The 19,400-nt window shown below is 38.0% G+C and overlaps 1 protein-coding gene across 1 annotated transcript in view; it reads right to left on the bottom strand.

Moving 5' to 3' along the window:
* The window catches only part of PNOC (prepronociceptin), a 382,100-nt gene that overhangs the window by 251,528 nt on the left and 111,172 nt on the right, over positions 1 to 19,400 (bottom strand). Inside the window, exon 2 of the mRNA XM_044061856.1 lies at positions 9,258 to 9,341. The gene's annotated coding sequence lies outside the window, so the exon portion shown is untranslated. The remainder of the gene's footprint in view (positions 1 to 9,257; positions 9,342 to 19,400) is intronic.

Genomic DNA, 19,400 nt, shown 5'->3' with positions numbered 1-19,400 from the left:
CAGACTGAAAAATAGAAGTCCAGTTTGAAAAAACTGTGAGATGTTTTTACTTACTAACCCAGAATATTTCCCAAAGCTTTACACGTTTTTCATGTTCATTTAACTATCAAACTAGTAAATTTGCTATGGATTAATTGCATATCAACCTATCTTCTTTATGGTTCAGTACACTGTTGTCCACTAAAGTCAAACATCTATGAAGAAATGTACACAGAAGGTTCATATTGGTAGTCAGTCATTATGCATATAACCCAAACGTGTCCCATTGATAAGCTTAATTGATAGGCTTCATCTAAGAGCTAATCCAGTATAGTCAGTCTGCAGTTCTTAGAACAAGTTGCTAGCTATGGACAAGTGGTACCTGTAGTTTGTCACTTAAGTCAAGAAGATGTCTGCACCTATGACATATTAATTTCTGACGTATGCTGTGATCATAGCTTCATTTAAGTCATTGAATCTGTTGGATCAGTGAACAGTGAATATGGTCACATTACTGTATTCTGTCTGTATCTGTAGACTGCTATGACTGAGTTTAACAATCACTGTTATCAGAAGGTACACATCCTAATTTAAATGCATTTACCCACCATCCCCACACCTACTTCTTTATGGCCACATCTCATTGTTTCACTTCTCCTCCACTTCTTCCAAATGTTGAATGGCTTATTTTGAAGTCACTGCCAAACACCACCTATCCAAACCCTTCTTAAACCTCTTCAGTTTATGTATCTCCACAGACTATGTCCCTGAAGCATAGAAAACAGCAATTGTGGTTCTATTACACAAAGACAGTCCCACAACAAAGCCCAGAAACTTCACAGGTACAGATATCACCTGTAAACTTATGGAACACATAATCATCAAACTTTTAACTAATGACATAGGTGGCTTACAAACCCCAGACCTAAACCAGTTCTGATTTGTAAAAGACTATTGGTGCCTACTTAACTCAGATGATTTCTTTGAAAGGGTCAGCGAAGCTCTGGATGAGGGCCTCAGCATCCATGCTACTTACCTTGGCCTTTGACATCATCCCACATACAGGTATGATCCAGAAATCTTCCTAATTGGCATAAAACCATATGTCATCCATTGGATAGCCAATTGGCTCTCTCACAGAAGCCTAACTGTTAGTGTAGGGGGCACTTCCTGTAGTCAGAGGGATGTCACCAACAGGGTTTCACAGGACTCTTTCCTTGGCCCACTACTTTTTTTGGCATCTTCTTCTTAGAAGAGAAAGCAGATGTCAAAGTACTGTTGCTAAATAAGTTTTCTGATGCTGGCAAATTGTGTAATTGTCAAACCCCTTCTCAGATACTCAGATACTCCAGCAGGGACTCCTCCAGACCAGTGTTGGTTTGCCTTTCATGGGCTCACCTTAAATACCAAAAAGTTCAGTATAGTGACCTTTGGGAAAGACTTCACTCACTCGTCTTACCACATTACTGGTATTCATCTCAAGACAGTCACAGTTATCTGAGAACATGCTTTGCTAATGTTTTTTCTTTTGTTCAACATGTCTTGATTGTGGTTAGGAAGTCCTTCTACCTTGTTCACCTGATCTGTAAGGGTGTCCCTTCTAGTTCACAAGCAGTTTTGGTTCCACTATATTCATCTGTTATTAGATCACTCATTGAGTGCATTGTCCTTTTTGGACCATACCATCTAAAGTACCTTGATCAAATTTGAAAGACCCCCAAAAAATCTGATTACACAACCTAGACTACCTCCAATGAGTAAAAGTCTAGTGCCTCTACTCTATCGCATATGTATCCTAAGATATGATCTCTGTTTAACATACTGTGTAGTGAAAGTTCATACCTTTTTGGACCCCCTCCACCTTTGCATAATAGACAGTCTAGCACTCATGCCAACCTCTGCTACAAGCTCAACAAAACCATGGTGACATTCATTCCCTACTTTTATAATAAATTCCTTCAAAAACAAATTATTGACCTTTCTTATTTCAAACCAGATTTGATGACTGAATTGAAATAATTTTTTTACCAGGACAACTAATACTTTCTGTACTGCTGCAGTGCATGTGATGGCTAACCTTCTCAATTGCTCTTTGTCCATAAGTTTAGTATAAATATATGAACTTAACTCCTCAGATTTGAGTAACATTTAATAAAATTTTAACTTTTACTGGACTTTCTTACTGATTAGTCTAGGAACTATAGGAGCATATAACAAGATTATTAAACACACCTGAAGCATTTTTCATGGTGGAAGGGTGCAAACAAGGTCATATCTGGCACTTAATTTTTGTGGGTTTATTTATTTATTTATTGTTTCAGACACTGGGCGGCAGCACTAGTCATAGATATCCAGTTTGCGCCTTGACCTTTCCCATGCAATAAGCAGTGTTTAATGGCCATGCAGAGAGCAGCATGTCATGGGCATGCAATGGGTATTTTATGCATAGAATTCTGTATTGTATACTTAAGAGCTGAGTGCCAGCTGTATGGGGGGACTTTAACTTTGGTTATACTATACAGATCAAGATTCAGCTCCTACTGTTAGCTTTGTGCACTTATCTTGTGGCTTGTGAGTGTATGGAGTCACATACATTTTTCTAATATATAAATACTGTTCAAAAAGTGGTGCTGTGCTGTTACATGTTATGGGGTCTGATTTCTGTCAACGAGTTCAGAAAGTACAGTAATGAAAAGTCTAATAATGGTGCCATTGACCTGCTGCTGTAAATATAACTTTAGCTTTGCATTTAGGCTACATTCCAGGGCAGACCCCACATCAAAGGATTTGATAGATTCTCAAACCAATATGGAAGCCATAATCTTTGTCAGAAATTCCATAATTACTTGTATGGGAGTCGTGCCTCCATGGGTAGAGTTTGGTATGTTAATGACCAAAATGGAGTCACCACAAATGATTTATGGTAAATCTTTTTGAACCTTCAGAAGTAGCTTGGAAATCACTGGAAAGAGTAGAAAGCATTTAGGAACATCAACAATAAGGGGAATGAGAGAGCGTCTGTTCTCCATGCTTCATTTAAGGACTCCTGAAAAGGATTTGTCTAGTTGTATGTTTTGAAAGCTGGCAAACAAATCTACTTCAGGTATTCCCCACATCTGGATCAATTCCTGGAAAACCTCTGGACTGAGTTTCCAAACATAAGGATCCATCTAGGACCTAAAAGTTTGTCTGCCTTTATGTTTTGCTCTGACATTATGTAAGAGGACTGAATAGCTAGTGTTGAAGAGCTACCTCTCAAGCCAACACTGTCAAGCAGCATAGCTGATATGACTTGGTACCACCTTGTTTGCTTATGTGTCACATTGCCAAAGATGATTTATGGCTTTTACAGCTTGAATCATAGCCAGCATTTCTTTGACATTTATGCCTTTTTGTCTATTCAAATTGGCCCATATACCTTGTGCTTTTACTCCCATAGTAACTGCACCCCAACCAAATCTGAGGAGTATGGCAAAGCAGTTTGCTCTGGGGTAAAAAGAGTGAAAGTGAGTCCTGGACTGAGCCGTCTGATCATTCCATGACTGTAGTTCTAGCTTTACAAATCCCAGCACTGCGATTTCAAAATTCTGAGGGGGAAGATGCTGGGTCCACATATTTAAAAAAAAAAAAAAACACTAAATCTTTCTCATATGCAGTCTGGCAAATGATATCATTGGGATAATAGAAGCCATAAGGCCTAGAATTCAAGGAATTCCCTGTCTGAAGCTTGAGTCAGATGAGAAAAGTCCAGGAATACTTCCTGATAAGTTTCCACTTTCCCTTAAGGTAAAAATGCTTTTTGCATAAGGCACCCTGAAAAACACAGTCCTGTGTGATGGAGTCAGGCAGGATTTCTGTATGCTTATTTGAAACCCCAGAAGGGTTAAGAGGATGAAATCCTTGTTAGGAACTCCTGGTTACTGGACAAAGATTTTGCACAGATAAGCAAGTCATCTAAATATGGAACAATGTGGATACCCTGCGGCCTGCAGTGAGCCACTACAGGAGCTGGACACTTTGTAAACACTCCTGGTGCAGAATATAGTCCAAAGGGTAATGCAAAGGACCGATACTGTGACCCTGATACACAAAATCTTAGGAACCACCTGGATTTGTATGCAACTGGAATGTGATGGGCATCCTTGAGATCTAAGATTACCATAACACAGTGATGTGGGAAAAGTGCTAACACTGACTGGAGTGTTAACATCTTGAATCTTAGAAGTTTCGCATAGACATTGAGGAAGGAGAGATGCAAAACACATCTCCACGAGTGCTCCTTTTTTGGGATCAGAAACATTCTGGAATAAAAGCCCCTTCCTAAGCTAAGTATTCTGCAAGGACATGTTCTATGACACCTGCTTCTAAAATGTGTTGGAGCTCCCGAGGAAACAAGTCTGTTGGGTTGAAAGGTAAGGGGAATATACCCCTGAAAGGTGGAGAAGAATCTATTCATTTTCAGACGAAATCCTCCTGAATCACCTTTAAAATTCATCTGTCTAAAATGATCTGATATCAGCCTGGAATACTGAGACACAGACTATTTGAAAGTGGAAGGATAAAAGGGGTAGGAGAATGGGGAAAGGTAACCATGTCTCTGGCATAGTAATTCTGATGTTGCTGTTTGACCCATTTTGGGGAATTCTTTTGTTTTTTTGGGGTTTGGAGTTGTTATCCTCCTGATATTTTCTTGTGGGTGCCCACTTGTTCATTTTGTTTTTTGAAAGGTGCAGAGATTGTAGAAATAAAAAAATTTAGGGACTTAAAAATTTGTATAAACATCCTACATTCATTTACCTCTGTCATCTTATTGTATGAGTTCCTGAGAAGAAGCACATTCAAACAAAACTTCTGAGTCCAGAAGAGAACTCAAAATTTCTTACTTTGTCATCTGAAAAGTTTTGGTCACATACTCAAACAAATATCATCAAAACAGTAGCTGAAGCAGAAGCCCAGGAGCCCTGGAAACAGTATCAGCACAATCATCCACACTCTTTAAGGCATATTTGGAAAGTTTTGACAACTTAGAGATAATCTGATTCATACAAGTCCTACCTTCATGGGTCAGGGAAGAAGAAAATTCTTCCAAGCTTTAACCACACTTCAGAATGAATTTCCACATATAGCCCTGGTGGCTTAGGCTTCTGAAGGCTAATATGGCAGAAAAAAAAGTCTTTTAGCCTGTCTGTCCAACCACCTCCCTTCCTTATCCCTGGGAATTGGGTTGTAGTAGGCAAGGTGCTTTTCTGCTGCTTGAGCCATTCCAGTGATTCAGCAGAATCAGCTGTACAATGACAGTATAGAAATTTATTTGCATGTGAAACTACATAAAATGTATCTGTTTTTTTAGGAGCTGATGGGAGAGAATAGGAGATTACACGCATCATTTAATGTGTCCTCCAAAGCAGGTAAAATTGGAGGAATGGGTGCAGAAATAAGGATTTCTTTTTCAAGTAAATCATGATATCTGCCCAGCTCTCAGGGAACATCCGTCTGTTCCCAAGCAAATACTTCCCTCAGTATAGTAACAGTTTCAAAAAAGGAGAAAGTTTCCATTGGTACTACGTTGGGCTCAATCATGGCCAGCCTTAGGCATAGGCCAACTAGGCGGCCGCCTACGGCGCCGGTCTAGCAGGGACACTTTTCCAGTATTTATTTGGTGTAGGTAGATCAGGATGGGGGCACCAGGTAATGAGTTGGGGGGCACCGTGGAGCCCTTTTGCCTAGGGCACCAGTTGACCTAGGGCCGCTCCTGGGCTCAATATCCAGAAAGTCAGAGTCTTGGGCTATAGAAACCTGAGTTGAATAAACTCTGTCTCTATTAACATCAGGTTCATAGAAAACTCATGCAGTTCTCTAGAAAGATGAGCAGCATTACTGTAAGAAGGCTCATACCACTCACAGCTGACTGATTGTAATGAAGCCTTGCTACAGTAGTAACATCATGTGAGCCGACAGGAGTCATTTCTTTATTGTCAATATGACTAACTTTCTGTTTCTTTTTCTAGGTACTTCTCAAAGGGGTGAATAGCTAGGAGAGGTATATCCTTCCAAAGAAAAAGTGTCTTTCCCCAGACACCTCAAGAAGATCCTGTCAAAGAATCTCCCTTACCCAAATTGGATGGTTCTCCCATGACCAAGCAGAGTACTGGAATAGCTGCAGAGTACATGTCTGATCCCTGGTCCCTATTGGCTGGCAAGGCTACACCACAGGAATATGAGGAAGAAGCCTGTACGCTAGTAAGGTATGCCCGAAGGAGTCTGTAGGAAGTTAAGTTTTCACTCGTAAGCATAAAAAGCACACAGTCTTTCTAGTCCAATCACATTTACTCCACAACAAAATAACACAAGCAGCCAACAAGAATTCCCTGTCAAAAGATAAAATTAAATAAATTAGCTCCCCTGTAAAATAGCATAAAACTTTAGCAAAACAAGTGTAAGCAGAAGCATTTACATTTAATCCTGCTATGATTCTAGGAAAAATACTTTACGACTGTACAAAACATTTTGAAAACAAAAGTATGCTTAACTACAGCCATAGGGCACTAAATGACAGCCAATAGTAGAAAGCAATCCCTAAAGAGACAGTAACAGTAATTGAGGAACGTCTACCAATGTGCCTTAAAAGCTGGTATTCTTAAAGTGACATACCACTTTTTGCTAAAAAAAAAAAGGTAAAAACAAAAAAAAAAAAATTCAAAATTTATATATGTGGAAGGGGTCCCCAAAAGGGGTCTTAACTGTCTTATAGAAAACCTTGGCTGACTGTTCCACCAAAGAATTCTTAGAGATGCATCTGCACAAGATGGCAAGAAAGTACTGAAGATTTCTGTCCATCTGGCTACTTTTATACTTCCCTCCAAAATGGATCAGCCTATAGGGAGTCAGTGTGCCTGTACAGGAGGAGGTTAGAGTTTTGGGATCCTTGGCAAGTTACAACCCATAGCCTACTGCAGTAGTGAGAATGATAAATATTGAATTATTAAGATTTCAATAGAGGCCATACTAGACATACATTCAGTGAGAAGTGGTCTTGTTAAACTGGTATGGAGGGGGTGAATCAGGAGCTTATCTGAGATCGTTATTAAAGGTCTTGATTTAGTAGTCCTTATCACACCACCCTCACTTAGGCCATGAGCCATGTGTAGTGATGAAAGGAATGAAATCAGATGTACAAATGAAAGAAATTATGCTTTTCCTACTCAGGATTATTGCACTTACTTTCCAGGACAAGGAAATCAGTGATGTGGGAGACCTTCATAGCATAGCCACAGAGTAAACCCATACAGATGGAAACTGGAGACTGTGATAGAATCCTGGACCCAGGAACTGGAAAAGCGCCTACATGTTGCCATTATTCATGAATTTACCACTTTCAAAAGAAGTGTGGGTCACGATATTAGCTTCATATATCTGTTATGCTTTTATATCCGCATTTCTGGGATCCTGAAAGTGGAATTGTGGAATGTGGTAATTAATCCTCTGAAGGAAAGGAATAGAAGAATGCTAAACACAAACAAATACATGTAGGTAGATGGGACTTTCTGTAAATCTTTCACTCTATACATACATATGTATATATATATATATATATATATATATATGTATGTATGTATATAATTATTTTCGGTTCCCCTTCCCTGCAACTATCAAATTTTTCTCCTTATTTCTGGCACCGGAAGATGCCAGGAAACAGACAATAATGCATGGGAATGCCAGGACAGAGACACTAACTCTGGGACCACGGCTGTCATCCAGTGTTAATTCTGGATATTCTTTTAATGAATTCATGTGAAGCTGGGCCTTCTCAAATATGGACGCATTGTAAGACATAAGTTGATCTTCTACATGATCGATTGCTGATCAGATTTCAACCACTTCCTTTTCATTCCAAGGCTGGTTTCTGTGGCAGTAGAGCTGATAGCTTAGTTTATTGATTTACTTTTTTATTTATTTGACATTTGTTGACTAGGAATGCTCAACTGAGCCAGAGACATTTTTCAGCGGTTGCCTGGGGAGAAAAGCTCCAGAATACAACATAAAAAGTCTACAAAAGTGACAGTTTATGAAAACATTACAAATAAAAATATAATGTTAAATACACTTGATTGCAAAAAATAATGCTAGTCATTGACAATCTACAGAGTCTGCTGACAGCAGTTTAGAAACTATTTCAGTTTGGTCATGACATTGTCAGGCCCAAAAAGTCTATACAGCAAATATGGCACTGACTGGTATCACTCGTTGCATTATTATCTGCCTGGACCCTATGCTATGTATATGTACGTCAGAAGCTCATAGTGACTCTGACATGACTTTTATGCATAATAGTGGAGAATACAGCAGCAATTAAACAGACCACCTTAAAAAATTGGAGTGGTTAATTGTTAATAAAAAAGGTTTTCTCTAAAATAAAAAAGTAGGCCTATATATATATATATATATATATATATATATATATATATATACATATATATATATATATATATATATATGTGTGTGTGTGTGTGTGTGTATGTGTGTTTATATATATATATATATATATATATATATATATATATATATATTTATTCGCCAACCTCTTCAGAGGAAATCTAAGCAGTTTTATTGAAGATTGATGAGCTAGAGAAATGATCATGAGAAGTATAACTCAGCATAATCTTCAGGGGAAGGAAAGAGTTATCTTGCCTGATTGCTGAGTTTCCCCAAACCCTCAATCTTAAAAGAGCTTCCACATACAGGCTGGGGTCCTTATAAGGTTCCAATGGGCACTTAAAGCCTCTAATAGTCTTTAGCATATAGTGTATAACATTTAGCTTTGTAAACAAAAACAGATGTATGTATAAAAATTAATAAAAAGACTGTACATCCAGAAAGATTATTACATGCAAATGGCTAATGCCATAGTGGACCAGCGAAGAGGCCATAGAATGTTCGATGCAATAAAAGAGTTGCTTTCTCTGACCCATATCTAGAATGATTAAACAAAGCAATTTATTTTATTGAGTATTTTGTCCCTTACATAATTTGCTGTTCTTAGTAACTAAAAACATTTTCTCTGATAGCTTTCCTTTTGCTCACAGTCTTCCTCTAGTTGTTAATGTAGCCCTCGTTTACTTGGTATTGCTGTTTTCACATCTCTCTGTGTATGTGCCCTGTTACGATTCTGTAACTTGTGATATGTTTTTAGACTGAGTTTATGGAACACCACATTGTCTACCAGTGTGAGCATCCATTTATGAAAACTCAACACTGTCAAATCAAAGTCAATAACTTACCAACTATTACTGTAATATCAAACACTTGTAGTTGGGGTTTCAGCAAGACTCTCTAAAAATCTCCAGCAAATGATGTCTTCATTCCTAATGGGGGAAAAAACTAAACATGAGTATTTTAAGAAGATTCCATGCCATTTAGCAGACATCATTTAGACCTATTAAACTAATGTGGTAGTATATAACAGCTAAAACAACATATGCAAGTTCACTTTCAGTGCTAAATAACAGTAAATGCACGTTTTCATTTAAGTTTGCTACAATTGTCAGTCAAAGCACTTTTAGATGTGTATGGCATGGTGTCTAACAGTTAATGATAACAAATGCAGGTTCAGTTTCAGTCTTCTGACTTGAATGCTACATTAAAGCAATAAATATGTTATCTTTGTTAAAACTGCCAATACTTCACATTAACAGCTCCATGTCTTGTCTAAAAGAAGTCCTCATTTGTGACAAGCAGCTCAAATTATTTTGAAATAATTTTCATTATTTTATTAACATTATTGTCCATAAGCCTGACAAGAGAGAAAGTAATAGTTATGCCCTGGTCAAAAAAACACAAAGTTACAGTTAATGACACAGCCACCTGTCAAGCATTAGTCCTGTGATACTAACAAGTAAAAAACAAATGTGTGAAAGATATAACGAAGCAGAAACTAATTACAAAACAGTGTTAAATGCCATTTATTAAAAAAAAAAAATAATTGTTCATTATAAGTGATGTAAAGTGCCGCATAATTCAAAATGCCAGACAAAAAAATATACCTGTCCCAGCCTCATTTTTATGATTGCTATAAGTGGATGGATTTGCAAAAAGCATGGGGCACATTCTATATGTACCCGTCTGAAAAATGCAGTAGCCTACAATCCACATTTACAATGCTTATCTCTCCAGGCTCCACATATCAGTACAGAAATACTGACAAACAATGTGTAATACAGTGGGAATCCCTTCAAGTATAACAGCAAAACGCCGCACTAACTCGCAACATTAATCTTAGATCAGCATTAGGAATGCATAAATTCATATGAGCCATATGAATACGTCAACTCATTCTTTGATTTTTCACTTAATCCAGTTCAAAGCTGTGGGGGAGCAGGGCCTATACCAGCATTCAAAGGCAGATAAACTAATTGTGAACCAACCCATTACAGGAAACGCATATACTCAAACATGGCATAGAAATTTAAAAACAAGTTGGATTATTATCCGTTCACCTATGGCTCATCTTTGGGATGAAGGAGAAAACTAGAAGACTAAATACAAGGGAAGATGTGCAAACAGCACATTGTGGGCACTCCAACAGAACAAGAATATCAAGCTGCTTAAGGCAGCAGGACTAACCGTGCTGCAATATTATGCCTCCCCATTGACAAACACCAAGTATGAAATCACTGTGTGCATGTGCTTGCCTTTGTCTCTCTGTCTATTGATCGATCTATCTCTACTTGTTTTTTATCAGCCTGTATTTCTGTCTATCCATCCATCTATCCATCCACAAACCCTTTTTCCCATTTTTGCACATGGAGTCGAGTTGTCATTTCAACAGTGACAACCGTCTTGAGCCAAGGTTTACATTTCTCTTCTATCTGACTGTCTATCTTGTGTGTGTTGTGGTGGGGTTCAGCATGTGTAATACATTTTTAAACTACATTTCTAGGTTATAGATGGGTTAGTGTGAGGGTCATGGTGGTAGCACGCTAGGCAGTTTAGATAGACGTCCCTATCTGCAGCAGCAGCAGTCTCGAGCTCATCCTGTGGGACACCCAGGCAAACTGAGAGATATAACTCCTTCAACATATCTCAAGTCTACAGTGAGGCCTCCTGTCAGCTGGCCATGCCATATATAACACAGGAACACTAACTTACTACACAACACCACAAACACATTCCCTTGAGTTATAAATCTTTCTGACCAATGTACACAACAGTGCTAACTTGTTTCCACTAGTACTTTTCCTGTAACACAACCTACAACATTCTGCTTTACCACTACCTTAGACTAATTAATTAACTCTAACTTCTGCCCAGCTCTTGCTAATAAACTCTATATCAGCTCCATTTTCTACTCCCTGAGATCCAGTTTCCAGGCTGTTTGATCTTATAAAGATTACTTTTATCTTTGAATACAACAAAAATAACTTTCTCAGCATTACTCTAGCCATTCAGATTGTCCTATCCCAGACATTTCTGATCATTGTAGTCTTTTTTTAGGAGTGCTATACTTAATGGACTCACTACTACCTCCCAGTATAGCTGGTTTATACTTCATTTACTTTTTATCTCTTTGGTTTCCAGCCTTCATTCAGTTCTGGCACTTACAGACTATCTTCCAGTTATGATGTTTACTGATTAAAACAATGTTAGTATAATGATTTATCAGATTTTTGTCACTTATTGCTGCACATATAGTATACAAGTGAATATTACTGCAAGCAGCTCTGAATTCCTTACACACCAGTCTTCCTCTTTATTGAAAATGTTTACGTTTACTTCTTTTTATTTTTTAAGTTTCCTTTGTCAATAATGTTTGTTCTTGTTTTCACTATTTATAATATTGTAATTTCTTTCTTTGGACCAAGTTGTGGCTGAAAAAGGTCTTTTGACCAGTTTACTCACTTGGCTAATAACTGAAAGAATGAATGATTACATGAATAACACATGCATGTATACATATATGTATGTATATATATACACACACACACACACACACACACACACATATATATATATATATATATATATATATATATATATATATATGGGTTCCATTCGGTTGGTCGAAGTTTCAGTACTTCAAAACCCACTTGTGTGAAACCATTTGTTCGAAGTACTGAAACTTTGAAAACTGAGTATGGAGATCACAATACAGCATGGAATGGGAATATTCCCTTTTCCTTGCTGTAGTGTGATCTTGGAGTTGGTATATTTAAGTAGGGGGGTGTGCCCCCCTGCAAAACATGTTTTTTTTGTGTGTTTTTTTTTTAGTCAGCCGACCTGGTGACTAGACTTTATCGAAAGTGCACTTTCGTTGAAATGCACTTTAGCTGAAGTGGGCATCTACTTTTCTTTTTCGAAGTAATGAAATTTCGACAAAGAAAAGTAGATCCATATATATATATATATATATATATATATATATATATATATATATATATATATGTAGGGCTCCATATCACTTAATCTAAACTAAATGGAAGAAGAAAACTAGCCTATCAAACACTCAGTAGCACATCATCCTACATCAGTGCTGGGGAATGAGCTTCTGACATCTGATACAAAACTGATGGCAGAATCATTTGTGGAAAATGTTCATCTCACTTCAGTACCCTATCTCACATATATTCCTCTTCATGATTACAGCTCCTCTGCTCAGTCATCGTTTGGTCTTTACACTCATTTTTAGTGCAATTCACTTCCTCTTTAAACCTTAATAACTGTCTGAAATAAATTTCTGTTACAGAAAGGCTGAATGAGACAGCCTTTACCTTATTTTTTTCAAAGCCTGAAATACTTTCATTGCTCCCCTCTAAAACACATCATTGATAAATCTCTTTCAAGTGGTGTTTTTCCAGTAAAGTAATATCCTCCTACATATATCTTGGAATTAGTTATTTTATCTGAACTCATCTGTGAGTCCCTCAAAGCTACCCTGGCAACTCTTATGTCAAGCATGTAAACATGAGATCATAGGTATTACAAGGCCAGAGAGTTACAAGATCATTTGCTTCTTGCTGATGTCCAGTCTCATAAGATACTGATGCACCCCCTGCTTCTAGAAGGGCAAAGCGGATCAGGGCAGAGATGAATTTGCAGATCCTCATCCAATCATCAGTGTGTGTCTTTAAGGATGAGAAGGTGCCATTTTGCTTACCACCTATGGGCAATATATCCCATTGGATAATAACTCTGCCTTTTCACCATGTTTTATCTGTTGGTGGAGATTCAAATTAGTGTTTGTGAAGCTGTTTGCTTTGTGGAGATGCAAGAGATCAAGAAGGGTTGGATCATTAATGTCACAGAACAAAAAACAAAGATCTCCATGTCAGAGTCTATAAAAGCTTGAGCATAGAGATAGGGTTTCAAGCCTGCCTCAGTAATCAGGGGACTTTACACTCATAATCTTTTTAATTAGGAAGTGCTGGGGCCTTTCTAGGTGTGTGATGTGTCTGGATAGCACATACCAAAGTGGGCCTTTCACTTTATAATTGGTCCAATTGGAGAAGAGCACTGAGGGATAATAAGTTATTTTAGCTTATTCATGCTTAAAATAAGGATTTCCTTACTGCTGATACTACATAGTGATCAAAGGAGAGGGAGTTGTTGACCAAGGTTTCCAAGATCCCTAACTACAAAATGGAGTACGACTATAGTGTAAGCTGAGGAAGAGTGTTTTTTTAACAAAATGTGACAATGTGCTCTTTTTCAGTACAACTTTGGTTTGTATGGATTAGTTATTTAGTTATATAGTGATAATGTAACAAGAGGAGATTGGGCTGTAACACCCAAGTTGCATTCATCTGAAACTTAATTAGTACAAAACCCAAAAGTATACGGCTTGTTAACATCTTGCTTATAAGTTCATAAGTAATTATTACATTAGCTGCTTATGTGGGTCATTTTAAGCCTTGTCAATTTCCCTTCCAAAGGTGAGAAGATTGTGTTTGTAAGATAAACACTTTAACATTATACCAACCCCAACCCTTTCTGAGGAAGCATTTGCCTTTTCAACTATGTGGGTTCAGTCTTTCAACCAGTTTGCTCATACTATGTACGTGAGCGACTATAATCTTAACAAAGCCAATGCAACTGTTTTGGAACTCACAGCTACTTTAACTTATAAAGAGACAAGTGAAGCCTTACTGGTTCAGACAATTGCCATCTGTAACTAGTGCAATAAAATACCCTGGAATCTAGCTAAGACCCTCATTTACTTTAACCACTCACCTGGATAATGTGAGGAATACAATTAAATCGATGCTTTATCAATGCAATTGCATCAGCCACCTTCTGTCCAAATGCAATAGGCTTGGCAATTGCCAAGGACAACATTTTTTCCTCACTTTTTTCCCACCCTATAATAGTTCCTTCCCATCATCTGCTCTACCTGTGGCAGAAACGTTAAAAATCCAGATATTGCTAAATCGCATCTGTCACTTTATTACTGGTGAATACAAGACCCTTCGTCTTTGTCATGTAATCAGACAGGCTGGGCAGTTGCTAAGTAGCCAAAAACTTACATTAACGGTTACTACATTTTTGTACATGTTTCCTGGCATGGACTGATGCACATCTTTCTTTTGACTTGACTCCAGTTCTCTCAGATCTTCTGACTACAATGCTTTGACCCTGTCGATTCCTCATTTTTGTACTTGTATGTACTGATAATACCTTCTCTTACACAGGTCGTAATATTTGGAGCTTCCTCTCCTTCTCCTTCCCAAACAACGCAAGCGACATCCACAGCAGCTATGTTTAAACAAAATGCATTAGCTTTATAAAGTTTTCCAAATGTTGTGCTTAAACTCAGAGGACTGAATTTCTTAGAATATGTATTGTATTGAGCTGTATTAGATTTCCACTGTCTGCAACTGTGTTTTCTTGCCTTTTGCTGCACCCTGTATATTATTGCACTGCATTTGTAATTTATTGTTGTTATTGAAGTCTATTAATTAGGCCATGACAGAAAAGGAGGTCCAACTGGTCTCCCCTGCCTGCTAATTAAATAACATAAATCCTCTGTTACCAGATGTATCTTCTGAGATTTTAAAGTCTAGATAATAAGATGATATACAAAGCTTAGTGCAGTCAGCTGCATTAAATTTACTTTCTGACTTTGCAATAATGTACCAGAAACAACAGCATGTGATGTGTTTATGAGAGTAAGAATGAAGCTAAAAGCACAGTAATTTAAAGACATTCACAAATATGTTACTCTAGGCACATTATATTTCTTACACACATATATAATGTGCAAGAATGCCTAGTGTCCAAGCCTGGCTCTGTGGTGTTCAACGATAAATCCCTAAAACACCCCAGATGGCCGATGCTCAAGTAGTGCCACAGGAAGCTGGAAAAGCAGGTGGGGGGGGGGTGGAATCATTAGTCAGCTCATCCATCCTGGTGTGAGGGTGGCAGTACATCCTGTGCACTGGCACCTCCTTATAACTTCAAGGGTGTACCAGCAGCCTATGGTCCAAAGTGATACTTTGCTGCAGAGATGGGGGCAAGCTGGACATACATCCTGGTGTGTTTGCTCCTTCTCAGACAACAGCAACTGCAGCACCATGGCTGGTTAGGGGTGGGGAAAGTGAAGATTAACATGCATCCTGGTGTGTGTGCTCCTTCTCAGGCAGCAACAACTGCAGCATCATGGTGGTTAGGGGTGGGGATAGTGAAGATTGACATGTATCCTGGTGTGTAAATTCTCTAAAAATTCACTATAAATTCACCCCGGGGGTGGCACTTATATTCCTCATGAACAGGGGTAGTCAGTGCTGATTATAGAATTGCTCTGCTAACAATGGCTATCTAACTAAAGTCAATTAGGGTACACAGGTTTTTCTACATAGCTAGGCTTGTAAAGGGGCTAGGGCCATTAGTCTAGTAACCTCCTATGAACCTATGAACATAAAATCCACAACAACCCCAGTTTACTCTAAGATGTTACGTAGAGAAGGAGGAGCAGGTAGACCTGGCAATGGATGGGGTAGTGGACCAGCTGGAAAGAATGAGGTGGGGAGGGTCTAATCTCACCATGGAACACTAACAATGGTCAGTGCCCACCACAGAAGATCAGCATGAAGAACAGCCATCTTTGAGATTATTAAACTCTTCTGTTAGTCTTTTAATAAAGGTGGTATGATGTGCGTAACAGGTTTTAAAGCAGTTTATGCTTCCTGGCACTCTTTCTGGTAGCCTGTCTTTGCGCAGTAGGAGTACATGCTACAACTTTCAAAGCAGAAAAACACTTAATACTCCTACATTTTTTTTCTCTACCTTTTGTAGTAAATGGGATAAAGTAAAGCTTGTTGTACTACATGAAATTATGATCTGGCTCTGTAGCCATAAACTGGCTTGTTATGTGTTGTCAGCAAGGATGTCAAGATTCACCTTTTGAACATTGTTCTTGAGCTGATTTTCTTGACATCCATGTCTTGAACATGGTTATGATCTGGTTATAAGCTGGTTATGATCAGATACCTGCTCATGTTCCTCTGTATCTGTATCTGTATCTTTCTTTTTAACATGTGCAAACACACACACACACACACACACACACACACACACACACACACACACACACACACACACACACACACACACACAAATACAAGAATTTTTCAGTGTTTTTGTTTTTTGCTATTTCAAGAATCATTACAGATGGTATAGGTAGTATATTTTCTGAAATGGTTCTTCTGAGCTGTTCATTAAATTCTCCCTTATACTGGTTATGTTTTCCATAACAGCATAAGGACATTATTATAGTTATCAGGTACAAATTCTTCTGTAAGGCAAATATGGTAAAACAACGAGACCCTCTTTTGAGCTTGGAAAATAATGCAGAACGTTTAGATATATCCTTTACTACCCCTGTTGTCCCTAGGAAATCAGAAGTCAACTCCTAGTGCTGAAAAACAAGGGTTACTCCATCCTACATAAGAAGCAGCTCAGCCATTGGCACTGGGCCTTCCTTCTCACTCCATCTAACTATCTCTCGCTTCTACAACTCCTTCCAAGCTTCACTATAATTGACAATCAACCAATAAGAACAAGGTGTCCATTCTAAAGCGAAGACAACGCAACCCATTCCTCCATTCTGCTTACTAGCTGAGCACAAAATAGCACTGACTACAGCTTAAGAATATTATCCTAGCTACACAATACTGACATGGGGATGAAGGTTATATAAACAGGATCTCAAAACTTAGGAAGGGCCACTGAGTTGATCCAAATAAGTTTCTGCTCAAGTGGAGGAGACATTTAGGACCAGTGTAGAGTTAGGACCACCAACTCCTCCATCACCATCTTATAATTCAGTTTCCACATACTCTTTAACTCTGTTGAAATAACCTAAAACTACTTGAAGCCATATTCCTCCCATATAAAAGGTTACCAATACCAGAAGGTAGAAGGGGGATGGTTATGCCTAGGGCTATGGACTGCAGTTGGATGATACTGTAACCTGATAAAATAGCAAACTTTATTAACCAAAGTCAACCCCATTGGAAGAAAGGACTCAGATTTCTTACAAAATAACAACATGTAATATGTAAGGAACAAGACACCAAACCTGCCATGGTCACCATCAGTGAGAGAAAGCCAACAGAAATGAATATCATTTACACCAACTCTCCCAGCATTAGATGAACAAACTTATCATAAGCAGTAGACATGTCCATGTGATGAAATAAATATCAGTCATAACACACATACTTTTCCAGTCCATCTTGTAGGTATGACTACATCATTTTTTTTTATTTACAAACCATCAGCCTTCTTCACTGTAATATCCCTAAAATGCATTCAGAATGTTTTCATTAAACAGTGAGGCCAGTAATCAAATCTCATGATGACCTTTGTATTTTTTGCTTAGTTGATATCATGAACTTGGTTTTCAGTGCCTCAGATGACCACAAACAACACAAAGTGGGTATAGCCATGGAGTTAACATCCGGGAAACAAATCTAAGAATAAAAACTGCACTGCTCACCATTTTTGTTTGCTGGAAAATTATTTTCCATACAATCCTGGAAGAGGTCCATTTTCTATGGTTAGTAGGCTCTTTTATCTCAGCTAACGACAGGCTTCAAGATTTCATAGAGAACTCCAAAATCTGCTCAGAGCCCTTAAATAATCATATCTTAGATGATAAAAGAATTTTGTAGCTTCACTGAATAAAACATGAGTGTCTTAGTAGCATTTGCCTGCAAGCTTTCAATAGTTGCACAAAGCTTTCCATTAGAATAAGTAATTTTGCAGTCATATACAAACCACCTAATGCCTAAATTATGGTGTTTTAAGGATATTTTTCTTGTCCCTGAAAAAAAGGCATTTAAATTTGATTTCCTTAATTGGATCTGTCAGTTTTTCTCCCAGACTCTGACAAGTCTGCTCTATAGGAAAATGCTGAGTATGAAACTTTAAACACTGCTCTTGAGACAACTCCTGTAAGAATTTAATTCAATCACCTCCTCTCTTTTTACAGCCACACCATATAAACAGATGCTATTTCAACTGCTGTGGTCCTCTACATCTTTCATATTTTTCAATACAGAGTACTTTACTTTAATAAAAAGCCAATTTTGTATTTCCAACTGCTGGTCTCTGTTACCAAGGTCCATGACAGCAGTCTCCATCTAAGAAATCTTTGGAACATTATTTATTTATTTATTTGACATTTTATTTACCGGAAATATCCATCTGGTCCCATTGGAACCCATTTTCAGTTAAGGCCAGGGAGAGAAGCTCCACAAGGAACATTACAATAATATATAATCAACATAGATATTGCAGAATTCTACATTTAACAGCACTATATTAGCTAAGCACAGCTTTAGATGCATAAATACAAAATTTACATGAGATGAAAGATACAAGCTATATACATAGATATCATATACAGGTTTGGTACATTAAACCCATCATTGTAAAAGCAGTATTTTCTACAAGATTTCAGTTAGTATTGAAATAAGCAACAAAAATATGTAGCCAGATAAAAAGAGAGAATTTTCAGAGCATACAGGAAATAAAAGATTGGCAGTGTTGAAAGATAGATTTGGACTAGAGATGGGAATATGTAATTTTGGTGGGTGGAATGATGGCTCTACATTGGAGCATTCATTCCCATCAGTCCCTTTATACTTCAGACCTAGAATGTCTATCAAGTAATGGTCCTTGGCTGATGTGAGGGTAAAGACTTCTCAACAGCAGCTGTAGTCTTAGGCCATGAATGTTGATTCTCAGGATGATGTGCATGATCGAGTGCATGGATTGTGCTATCCCAAACAGAACCAAGACACTATCCTCCAAAAAAAGTAAGCCAATCTGGTGGTCCCCTGCCATAAAGAAACTGTACAACAGAAGGAAGAAAATGTTGCAAAAGAGAGTAAAATCCCATGAGTGGGTCCCTGGTCAGCCTCAGT

This window comes from Protopterus annectens, chromosome 2.part0, assembly GCF_019279795.1.
Source record: "Protopterus annectens isolate FY-2018-M chromosome 2.part0, PAN1.0, whole genome shotgun sequence".
Taxonomy (NCBI): Eukaryota; Metazoa; Chordata; order Ceratodontiformes; family Protopteridae; genus Protopterus; species Protopterus annectens.
The sequence above is the reverse complement of the archived record's forward strand: the minus strand, read 5'-3'. Positions and strand labels throughout refer to the sequence as shown.